Genomic DNA, 12,080 nt, shown 5'->3' with positions numbered 1-12,080 from the left:
TGTACAGATATTGCAGAATTACTGAATGGCAGGGTGGAGGCAAATCATCCTTTCCACGCTTTCCTGGTCTCTCTATACTTCAGGAGGTGAGATTTTGCATACTCACCTGGAATTGAAGTGGGTATTTCCCCAAGATTTCCCCCTAAAGATTCATCCACACCCCAAGGCCACAGGTTAAAACAAATCCTGGCTTCAGAGAGTCAAGTCACTTCAAATTGGAATGGATTCTTAAAATCACATAAATTTATGTAACTGCAGAATATTTTCATAGAATGGCACCTATGACCATCTTAATAATCAGTATTCAAAATCAAAGGTTTGCAGAACATACTTTGGGAAATGTAGATACATTCCCTTAAGGAACATGTTTAATGCAAACTGATTTGTCTAGTGAGAAGATTTTACAGTACAGGTTCTGATTATGGTCAATGTTTAAAAATCAGTGCTTTGGATAAGCCAAGAAAGAAAACTCACTGAAAAGGAAATAAAAGAAAAATAAATGTCTCTAAGTTTACATGATGCTCTCTGCATTTTTTTAAAAGGCAGTTCATATATTTGGTGGGAAGTCAAAGGAAGCCATACACAAATATAATACTCAAAAGAGAGGAAAGCTGGCATCAGGGCACGCTCTGCTCGCCAAGCTGAAAGAATGTTATTGAAGATTCCTTACATAAATGTTCCCTGACCTCCAAGTGAACCAACAGGTCTTAAAAGATGCATCAGCCAAAGCAAATTCCCGTAGCAAATAAAGTTTTTAGATGAATGCATCAGATTTTTTTCCCTCTTCAGTCTAAAGAGGAATTACTGTCAAACACCATCAGGAGCAAGTTAACATTTGCAGGTTGTTTCTCATAGACCAGTTAAAGTCTGTGAGAGAGAGAGTGAACACTGCTCCAGTTCTGGAAGGAAGACTGGGGTCAAGTAGCTGTTGGGCAAATGATTCAAATGCTTGTTATAAGATAGCTACCTGAACTGAACTGTGCTCAACAAGTTCACTTTGCATTTTCCTTAATCTTCTTGTAACTCTGCAATACAATCTTTTAGGAAACCTAAAAATGTAGATATTTAAAAATCTATCACAGGGGTGAGAATTTAGTTTAGTGGTTAAGGTGATGGTTAAGATGCCTGTATCCCCCATCAGAGGGCTTAAAGCGTATTCCTGCCTCTGGCTCCTGATTCTAGCTTCTTGATAATGTAGATCCTGGGAGACAGCAGTGACAGATCAGTAAATGGGTTCCTGCCACCACATGGGGGATCAATATTGAGCTCCTGGCTCCCAACATCAGCCTAGCCCCAGCCATTGCAGTTATTTAGGGAATAAGCCAGAAGATGTAAGCTGTCTCCCTATTTCCCTTTCAAAAAATTTTTGAAGATCTACTACATATATGAAATATTTTTGCATGCTGATTATTTTATTGATAGATGGAAGATAAGGTATGATTTCATTGCTTCAAAGTCATGGATTATTGATTTATATAAAGAGAATGGATTTCACGTATTTTATGGCCAAAGTTTCAAGAACATAACAATATTTCCCACCCTCCCTCCTCCTTCCCTTTTTTTTCCTTTAATTTTTGAGATGACATACTTTCAATTTACTTTATAACCAAAAGTGCAACCCTGTACTGAATAAAGATTTCCACAAGTAGAAAGTAGAAAGATCATTGTTCCTCATGAGATAGACAAGGGCTATAAACAATAATTGAATCTCAAGATGTGAATTTCACTCATATACTTTCCTTATACTTTATATGCTAGCTACTACAAATCAGAGAAAATATATGGTGTTTTTCTTTTGGGGATGGCTTACGTCACTAAGCAACATGGTCTCTGCATCCATTTTGTTTCAAAATGTACAATTTCATTCCTTTTTATGGATGAGTAGCATTCCATTATATATATGTTGCAATTTCTTTATCCAGTCATCAATTGATGGACATCTGGATTGATTCCTTATCTGATTTTATGAATTGAGCTGCAATGAACACAGAAGTACAGGTAACTTTCATATGCTGCTTTCTTTTTTTCAAGATTTTTTATGTTAAAAAAATTCATGTATTTGATATATGCAGATTTAGGAACTAGTGATACTTCCCACTCTACTCTCCCGTTCACCCATGCTCCCACCCCTCCTCCTCCTTCCTCTCTTATTCCCTCTCTCAATTTTTACAGTGATCTACTTTCTGTTTACTTTGTACTCATAAGATTAACCCTACATTAAATAAAGAGTTCAACAAATAGAAGAAAAAAACACATATTCTCTCTCTCCCTCGTCCTCTTGCCTCCTACTATGGGATGTCACAGTAAGAGGGCCTTCGCTGGATGCTGGGCCCTTGATAGTCGACTTCCCAGCCTCCAGACCTGTGAGCTAATACCTGTCTGCTCGTCATAAATGACCCCAGTCTCGGAGATTCTGTTGGAGCAGCACAGGCCACAGTAAAGCAGGTATCATCTTATCAACCACATTGTGACTGTGCCCTACCCCTTCCCTGTGCTCTTCTAGTGTGGTATGTGAATGCCAACTGCTTACAACTTTCAAAAGTACCACAATGTCTGGAGTTTCATTGTTTATTTATCAAAAGACAAAGCCAATTTTACTTTTCACTTATCTGGATTTAATAATGGTGCCTACAAGAAAACATTTAAAAGACATACCAATTTGGCTCAACCTTTTCTTCTACTTTTAACGAAAATTTCATGACAGACCTTTCTATTCAAGTAATTGGGCCCTGAAGATAAATGTCAAGCTTTAAAAAACAGAATAGCTAAAAAGTACTTGGAGCACAGCTGGAAAACTTAAGGTTTTTACAAAAGATCATCTTGGAGGCACTACAGAATGGATACTGATTAACCACAGACCCAACCCACCCACTCGGCAGCACTGGCATGGCCACTATTGTGGCTGGAGCAATGTTTTATTCTCTCTTCCTCTGTTGGATGCTTTCAGTATTTGTTAAGGATAAATTCAATGAAATTCAATGAAAAAGAAAAGGACAAAACCTCCCAAATTCAAAATAATTTCTGTAGACTTCACCAAAGCAATGCACAAATGACTTGGAGCATAGTGATTGCCCCTTCTGATTTCTTCTTATTTCCTTTAACCCTAAATAAGCAGAACTCGACAAGTGGGCCTCTCCTTCCAGCAGCTTCCCCTTTGCCTCTGCCCCTACTCTGAATTATATACCCAGAGCAGCCTCCACTCACTCCACATTTGCTTCTTCCAAAGTCAGGCAGTACAGTGGATAGTAGCTTCCGAATCAGGCAAATACAAGCTCCATGCTTTAGCAGGGCTTAGAAACTGTCCTACCTCACAGGCTTAAAGTGAGGGCTAATTGGGACATGTTTGTAAAGAATGGAACATCGTGCCTGGCATGGAATAATGACATGAATGGAACCAAAAGTCGACAGCCTCACTTAGTCTCTTTTCCTCTTCATCTTCTCTGAAGACACATAGAAAAGTAATGTTGGGAGAACACATTGTACTTCCTTGCTCTGACACACCAGGTCCTTCCCCCTCCAATCATCTAATCTACTGTCAAAGAGGCAAGACTTCGCTCAGTCAGATCCTTCCCTCCCTCTCCGCTTCTCCTTCCAATTCTCCACCTCACAGAGAACTTTCCTCCAGCTGCCATGCAAACCCTTCGTGCATCCTCAGGCCTCTGTGAAACTTGTTTCCCCTGCCTGGAATATTCTTCTCACCTCTGTCACACAAAAATCCTACTCGCTGTTAGCACAAGTATCCCTTACTTTGTGAAATTAAAGGACACTGCTATCAGCTGTCTGAGCTTCCTCTCACCTGGACTCCCATGGTGCCTTGCACTCAGCTTTCTTAAGTCACAGATCACCTTGGAGTTTGATGATGCAGGACCTCTGTCCTCAATGAGTTGTATTATGAGAGTTAACCGTAAACTTGTTCTCAAACAGTGTGTGCAAATTGTTGAAATCTTTATTTAGTATAGAGTTGGTCTTCTGTGTATAAAGTTAATTGAAAATAGATCTTAGTGTAGAATGGGACTAGTAATGGGAGAGGGAGGAGGAGGAGGGGTGGGAGTGCAGGTGGGAGGGCAAGTATGGTGGGGAGAATTACTATATTCCTAAAGTTGTACTTATGAAGTTTATATTCTTTAAATAACAGGTTTCTTTGGAGGAAAAAAAAAAAAGAACTTATCCACTAACCACAGATATTTATTGGTGATAGCTGCTCCTGGTAGGTGTTAATTCTCTGACCCTGGCATCTGCCACCTGCCACATGCTCAGAGAGCAACTACTGTTAACTTTGGAGAAAATATCAGCCAAATAGATGCAGACTTGGCCAGCCTCACAGAAGAGGTGAGACTTGATCCCAAGAGACAAGTAAAGGGTAGACTGACAGTAACATACACCTGGGCACTCTCCGCTGGAGCCCTGGTACAGCCTCCACCAGCAGCAAGCTGATTTCAATGCACTGCAAGTGACAGGCAGGGAATTTAGATAGCACAACTTCCCTTCCCAGAGATAGCAAGCCAGCACTGACAAAGTAAAAAGAATTTTTTACAACAGCTGCTCCTTATTTATAGTTTGCTTTTAGGATTATGGGCTAGAAAGATACACAAACAGATCTGGAAAAGAATGGTGCTTCCAGACATTGAGGTGATCCTGCCACAGTCTCAGGGGTGACCAGGGAAGGATCTATTTCTTGGATGATCAACTCCAATATTTAAGTGTCCTTGGCTTGGAACAATAAAAATAGCTTACATTTATTGGGCATTTACTGTGACTCGGGGTGCAAAACTGAGCTCGTTTAATTTTTCCAACTACATATGAGGTGACTACTGCTTTTGTTTGCATTTTTCCTCTGGGAAAACTGAAGGCCATATGAGGAAAGGAATCTGCCCAGTGTCTTCTAATGCTAATGAGTATTTAGAGTTGGGACCCTAACCCAAGTCTCTTTGAATCTAATATTTATATTCTAATATTCATATTCTTATATTCAGTAAGTTCAATAAGGACTCTTAAGAAATAAGAAGGCCCAGTAAATCAGCATTGTCCCTATAATTTTTCAAATATCTTATTCTTTATGCTAAATTATATCCACTTCTTTAGTCATTCTTCATACTCATTTTTGTTTTGTCTTTACTCAGATGTATTTCTTTCTCACAACCTCTTAATTTTCTGTACTCCTCAATAAAATACATCAAATTGCTATTACACGACTACATTTAATTCCTCACAAGTCCATAAATCACAAAACTATTGTTGAAAAATTATCCATAAGTGTAAGTGTTCATTTTTCAATCTTGAATTACACCAGCCAAATAAACGTTTCACAGTATTTATTCCCAACTATAAAAATATAGCATATGGAACATTAGGCAAGTCTGAAGCAAAGTCATTACAATTCCCAGAACAACTAAATGGCGCTTTGGGTGGTGAAAGTATTGTGATTGCATTCATAAAACAGGCTGACAAAGAAAACTCATTCGTCAACCAGCACGTCCAAGGAAAATTATGTCTTAAAGTTGATTTATGTTTGCAAATGTGTGGTGAGGTCTTTCACTACAGGATCATTTCCCATACTCTTTAAACTGACAAAATTTCTATTAGTTTCACGTTGTTTCTTTGCCAGACAATTCAAGCACTAGCAAAACTGAGTTTCTTGGCCAAAAGAGAAAAAAAAAAAAAAAAAAAAAGAGGGCAAGAACAGAGTTCTAAAAAATCCCAGACTTGAAATGTTGACCAAATGATATATACAGTGTTTCTGTGTATTTGTTCTTTATTGTTAAATACATGCACCTTAAGACACTGGGACTGATACTCTCAAGCAAGAAAATCTATTGGAAATGATCTCTTAAGGAATATTCCATTATAGGGCAATTAATTTAGTGAATCATTAGACTGAGTGTGATATATGCAAGTAGGTTTTCTGATTTTAAACACTTAAAAGTATATTTATGAAGTTGTATTCGATTTTGACAATAAAGGGAACAGCAGTGTCAGACCTGGAGAGCTGTATCACCTGGACAATTGTTCCCCTGTGGGTAGAGTGCCAGGAAAGAGGCAAAACTTTTGCATGTTTTATCCAAATCAACTCAATAGCAAAGTTCTGTATGCTTAAGCATTAGTTCTGCAGCATGTATGCTATTTTAAAAAGAATTGTAAAATAAAGCTTCCATCTACTAAATTCTCATGAGAAATAGGTCAGTATTATTATCAAGCATTAGTTTATTGAAACTTTTAAATAGTCAGACATGTGCAGCTGGGTTTTAGGTCTTATTATAGAACACAATAACCTCAAAATATTAGCCCTCAATTCATGGGAATTAGAGCACGCAGTCCCCACTTGGAATTCATTTCCATGAATGCTATGACTATTGGAATGCACATTTCCCATGTATATCTCACATAATGTGAAAGAAAGAGTCAGGAAAAAAATGTATTGGACAACCTGGATACATCATGGTAAAAATGACCATTCACCTGAAACTCACAAAGGAAAATGCTGATTGCTCAGAATGCTCAAAGGAGTAGGAGTCTCAATTAATTAAATATTCTAAATTATAAGAAATTATTTTACATTTCCATAATGGTTAAGGCATTTCTCAAGCAACATGTATATTGACTTTACTGCATTAATGAACATAGAGAAGAAAAATGATCTCAAAGTTAAGAATTTTGTCAATTTCCAAAAATTACCAGATGACTTAGCACAAAGTTGACACTCAGAAAATATGTGAATCAATTGAAGATTCTCTCAATGTTGGTAAATAAAGAAAATTATAGATGTTGTCCTCAATACATTCCCTCAAGTTTATTGACTTATTTATATGCTGTGTGTTGCTTTTTTACTTGTGCTGGGAAATAAACAATTGGAACCTGAAAGAGGGCATGGTCTCCAAAGTAACTATTATGTACAACAATCAAATAAGACACATCAGATTATTTTTCCTCAACAAGTATTAATCCTAGTCTTGGAAACACAAGAACCCAAAGTGACATATGGTTGGAGATTCTGTGACCCCTTGTATCCTTGCCATGAAGTTCCATGACCTAAAATCACAACACACTAACAAGGCAGTCATAAATCTTTCACTATATAGGTTGCTTCTGATCTGTCAATGCTTAATGATTAAACTGCTTAAAAATAATCAATCCATATTTTATTGTGTATTCAAAATGTACTCCCTTGAAAGGTAATGAGCTTTGGAATCAAAATCATGCTGAAATTCAGTTAACTTGACTTTATCATGTAACAGAATATCAAGAAATATTAGACAAGTTTGAGGGCCTTCACTGAGCCTCAATTTCCCACCTTTAAAATGAGTGTGATAACTCTTCACAAGTTCTTTCAAGGAACAGGCCTAGTACAGGAGTCTGTCAGATGGCGAGGACTCAAAATATTTGTTTCAACCCTGACGTAGAAAAATCTTAAGAGTTGCGAAAGAGAGGCAAGTGATCTTAAAATTGTAACTACTGGGGCCGGCGCCATGGCTCAGCGGGTTAACGCCCTAGCCTGAAGAGCCGGCATCCCATATGGGCACTGGTTCAAGTCCTGGCTGCTCCACTTCCTATCCAGCTCTCTGCTATCACCTGGGAAAGCAGTAAAAGATGGCCCAAGGGCTTGGGCCCCTGCACCCGCGTGGGAGACCTGGAAGAAGCTCCTGGTTCCTGGCTGCAGATTGGCACAGCGCCGGCCATTGCAACCAGTTGGGGAGTGAACCATCAGATGGAAGACTTCTCTCTCTCTCTCTGCCTCTCTGTGTAACTCTGACTTTCAAATAAAAAATAAAATAAATCTTTATAAAAAATTGTAACCACTAAGATTATTTCAATATTAATATTAGACTGCCTTTTTGTTCATTTGATAAGTGATACATAAAATCAGATCATACTTTCCCAGTGTAACCAATGGATTACAGAGTGAAAACTTAGTCTCTGTTGTTCTACTCACTTCCATAAAAATTAAAGGAAAATCAAAACATAATCAAAAGGTAAGGCATCTTAAAATCTGTTTTCTTATGACTTTGTCAAACTTTTCATTGGTTCACCTTTGAGTTCAGCTAGCACTACCCTGGTTTGCCCATCCCACTGCCCCAACTATAAATCCAGCTCATGTTCTCAGAATAGGATCTTGCCCCTGTAGGACCTTCACTTTCCATTCAATACCCCCTGCCTGCCCTGCTACTTTTCTCCAAAACTCTCTGTAACAAATATTAGCTTACATGCAAGGAAAGGAAGCAGGGTTTCAAAATGGGCCAGGGGCAGCATTCTTAAAAATAACTCTGTGGAACAACGCTCATCTCCAATAAAAACATGAGCAGAATTCAGAATAGTTATAGTGTGGGATTTGTACATTTATCTGCTCTTTGAAAAGGTAAAATAAACATGAAAAATTCCATAAAATCCAAACCAAAAGTCACCTGCCATCAACCCCACTCTGCCCTTTCCAACAAACACTTGCTGGCAGAGGCAGGAGGGAAGTCGAAGTTTCTTGCCTCTTGAAGTGACAAGCACATTCTTTCCTCATTCACCAAGTTGCTTTTCCCCCTCTGAAGCTCCAGCTGTTCTCAGACCCAGACGTTCTTCCCCTCACTGGCTGGCCTCTGACTCTAGCTCTGAGCCAAGACTGCTTCTCCCTGAAACCTCTCTGGGACACTCACAGTCAGGACTTGGAAAGCTGCATCTCCTTAAAGCAAGTTGGATTTTTAGCGGGCAGAGAAAGGGGGAGAGAGATGAATGGGAAATACTTTGTGTCAGCCCAAAAAACTCACAATTGTATTTGGACAATGCCTGAGGTTCTGGTGCTGCCAAGTGACAGTTAGTGACTATCATAGTGGTTTTCAGACTTTGAGACTGTGGGATCTTTTCCCACTGTGTTCACAGCCTGGGACTCTCAAGTTCTGCTGTAGAAAACATACAGTTTTCACAAGGCAAGTATGTCTATAGGACCACAATTCCTTTCCATTGTCATATGAATGCAAATACCCACAGGGCCATGAGATAGTCTGAGACGAAAATTTAAACACATTCATTTATCTAAACAAGCTTTTCAAAAGACCTTGTGAATTAACTCTTCCATTGAGATTATAGGAAGTGAATCATTTATACTTCTCCAAATTAACATTGCTCCTTCATTGGCTATAGTATGACAGAGGTGGGAGGAAAGGGATACAAAGGCATATTTGGATACTTCCTAATCCAAGGAAATCAATAATCAAAAGAAAATGCAAACACTTGTGAATTGCTTAGAAAGCCTGCTTTAACAAATATAAAGATGTCTTATGTTCAAACTATCCTGATTTGGTAAGGAACCAAAAGAATGAAATTTTTTCTGTAACTCCACAGGTAGCAGTTAACCATTGTCTATAGTGCTATTTGAAAGTTACGGTGCATTAACTTGTCATCACGTAAGAAGAGATTTTAGGGGACCAGCACTGTTGAGTAGTGGGTAAAGCTGCCGCCTGTAGCACCAACATCCCATATCAGCACCAGCTTGAGTCCTGGCAGCTCCACTTCACATTCAGCTCTCTGATACAGCCTGGGAAAGTAGCGGAAGATGGCCCAAGTGCTTGGTCCCTGCACCCATGTGGGAGACCTGAAGAAGCTCCTGGCTCCTGGCTTCGGATCCGCTCAGCTCTCTGAGAGGCCATTTGGAGGCTCTCTACCTCTGTAACTCTGCCTTTCAAGTAAATAAAAAAATCTTTTTAAAAAGAAGAAAACTGAACTGCCAAAGGAATCATGGCCCACAAAAGGGGGGGGGGGCGGTTAGCCAAAGATTAACCCCTGATTGAGTTAGAAAACAGATTTGGTGATGTGTGAAAGCGAGCTACAATAGAGGTTCAGCACGGCTGTAGTTCCTTTGGCATTCCCCTATCATCATGGTCGCACACAATCCATAGCTGAGAGTTCCAAGTCTTTGTGTTTGTTCCACATTCTCAGGACATTTCTGTCACCCACATCAGCTGAGATAGCCTTTGTCCTAGCCAATCAAGTAGGTGCCCTCTTCCCTTTAAGAGTATAGCTCTGAATATGCACAAACACTTCCACTAGCCATCACGTGACCACGTGGTCATAGTCTCAAAGGACACTCTTTATCTTGAGTACCCACATGTCAACTAAATATCAAGAACTCTATTAATTGAGAACAAGAAATGTTTATTTAAGGTTTACACATTAATTAATTTGAAAGTGACAGAGTTTGTATATTCTGTTTCACTCCCCATATGGCCACAAAGCCAGGAACTCCATTTGGATTACATCCATGGGTGACAGGGGACCAGGTACTTGGACCATCCTCTGCTGCCTTCCCAGGTGCATTAACAGGGAGCTCTATCAGAAGCAGAGTAATCAGGACTCAAACCAGAACTCCAATATGGGATGCAGGTGTCACAACTTGTGGCTTAACCCACTGTGCTACAACACCTACACGCAAGCAGAATTTCCAAAGTATATCAATGGGCAAAATCTGACCCACTGTCTCATTTTTCATTAAGATTTATTTTTTTATTTTATTTATTTGAAATACAGAGTTATAGAGGCAGGGGCAGAGAGAGAGAGGTCTTCCATCTAATGGTTCACTCCCCAAACAGCTGCAATGGCCAGAGCTAAGCTGGTCTGAAGCCAGGAGCCAAGAGCCTCCTACGGGTCTCCCATGTGGGTGAAGGGGCTCAAGGACTTAGGCCATCTTCCACTGTTTTCTGAGGCCAAAGCAGAGAGTTGGAGCAGAAGTGGATCAGCCAGGACTAGAACCAGTGCCCATATGGGACGTCGATGCCACAGGCCAGGGCTTTAACCCACTGCACCACAGTGCCAGCCCCCCACTGTCTCATTTTAAGTAACCTGTAAACTAAAAATGTTTTTTATAATTTTAAGTAGTTGAAAAAAGTCAAAGGAAGAAAATTTTTTGAAAACTATGTGAAATTTGAGTGCCCATAAACTTTTATTAGAACAAACTATGATCGTTCATTTACACACTATTGATGGCTACTTTGGTGCCACAACAGCAGAGTTGGATAGTTGTGACAGAGACGATATGGCCCATAAAACATAAAATATTACCTAACCATTTATAAAAAGGATTTTATGACATCACTTTAGAAGAAGGAAAAAAAGGTACTGATGGACAACTAGACAACTCAGCCATATCAAAGTACTGAAGGTGGAAGAAGAGAGGAATGAGTTCTGAAAGAAACTGCAAATGAGTTCAATTTCATTACAGTACACAAAAAGTAATGCTTATGGATAAAATTGACATTTTGAGGTTCGATTATTAATTATTGGTTGTAGCCCTTGTCTGTACTCTTGAGGAACACGGATTTTTCTACTTACTACTTGTTGAATTATTTATTTAGTGGAAGGTTAAGCTTGTGATTATAGTTAATTGAAAGGGTGTCATCATAAAAATTAAAAGAAAAATAAGAAAGAAAGGAAAAGGGAAGGTAGGAGTGAGGGAGGGAGGGAGGGTAGGGTGGGAAGTATCATTATGCTATTAATATTGTAAATATGTTCCCTTTTTATAAATTTTAAAGTTTTTAACATGGTTGTATTAGTTGTCCAGTTAGACGTGAAAATTACCCCTAAATGTCATGCTTCAGAACAGTAACTATGTATTAGTCTCCAGGAGTCAGGAATTCAACAAAGGCTTATCTGGGTGCCAGGACTCAGGCTGTCTCGTGAGATTGTACTGAGGGTCTTGGCAAGGGCTGCAGTTCCATCTGAAGGCTTCAAAGGGGCTGAAGCTGCCACTCTTGGGACAGCTCACTCCCACGCCTGTTTGCAGGTAGCCTCAGTCCCTTGACACAAGGGCGTCTCCTACAGGCGGCTGACTTCCCCCACAGCGGATGGTGAAGGCGTTGGAGGGCAGGACAGCAGGCAGTAAGTCACTGTTCTTTTTACACTGTCTTCAAAGCCTTACCTGGTCACTTTCATTATATTATTCTCATTAAAAGATATTTATTACATCCACTCTGGCCCCTGCTCCAGAGAATAGGAATTTGGTCCCACATCCTGAAGAGAGGAATATCAAAAATTTGTGGTCACTTGAAACCACCACAACAATGTTTGAGGAAATTAAAAAGCAGATAACATCTTCAGATAATGCTAAG

Source organism: Oryctolagus cuniculus, chromosome 8 (genome assembly GCF_964237555.1).
Source record: "Oryctolagus cuniculus chromosome 8, mOryCun1.1, whole genome shotgun sequence".
NCBI classification, from domain to species: Eukaryota; Metazoa; Chordata; class Mammalia; order Lagomorpha; family Leporidae; genus Oryctolagus; species Oryctolagus cuniculus.
This window is presented reverse-complemented; position numbering follows the sequence as displayed.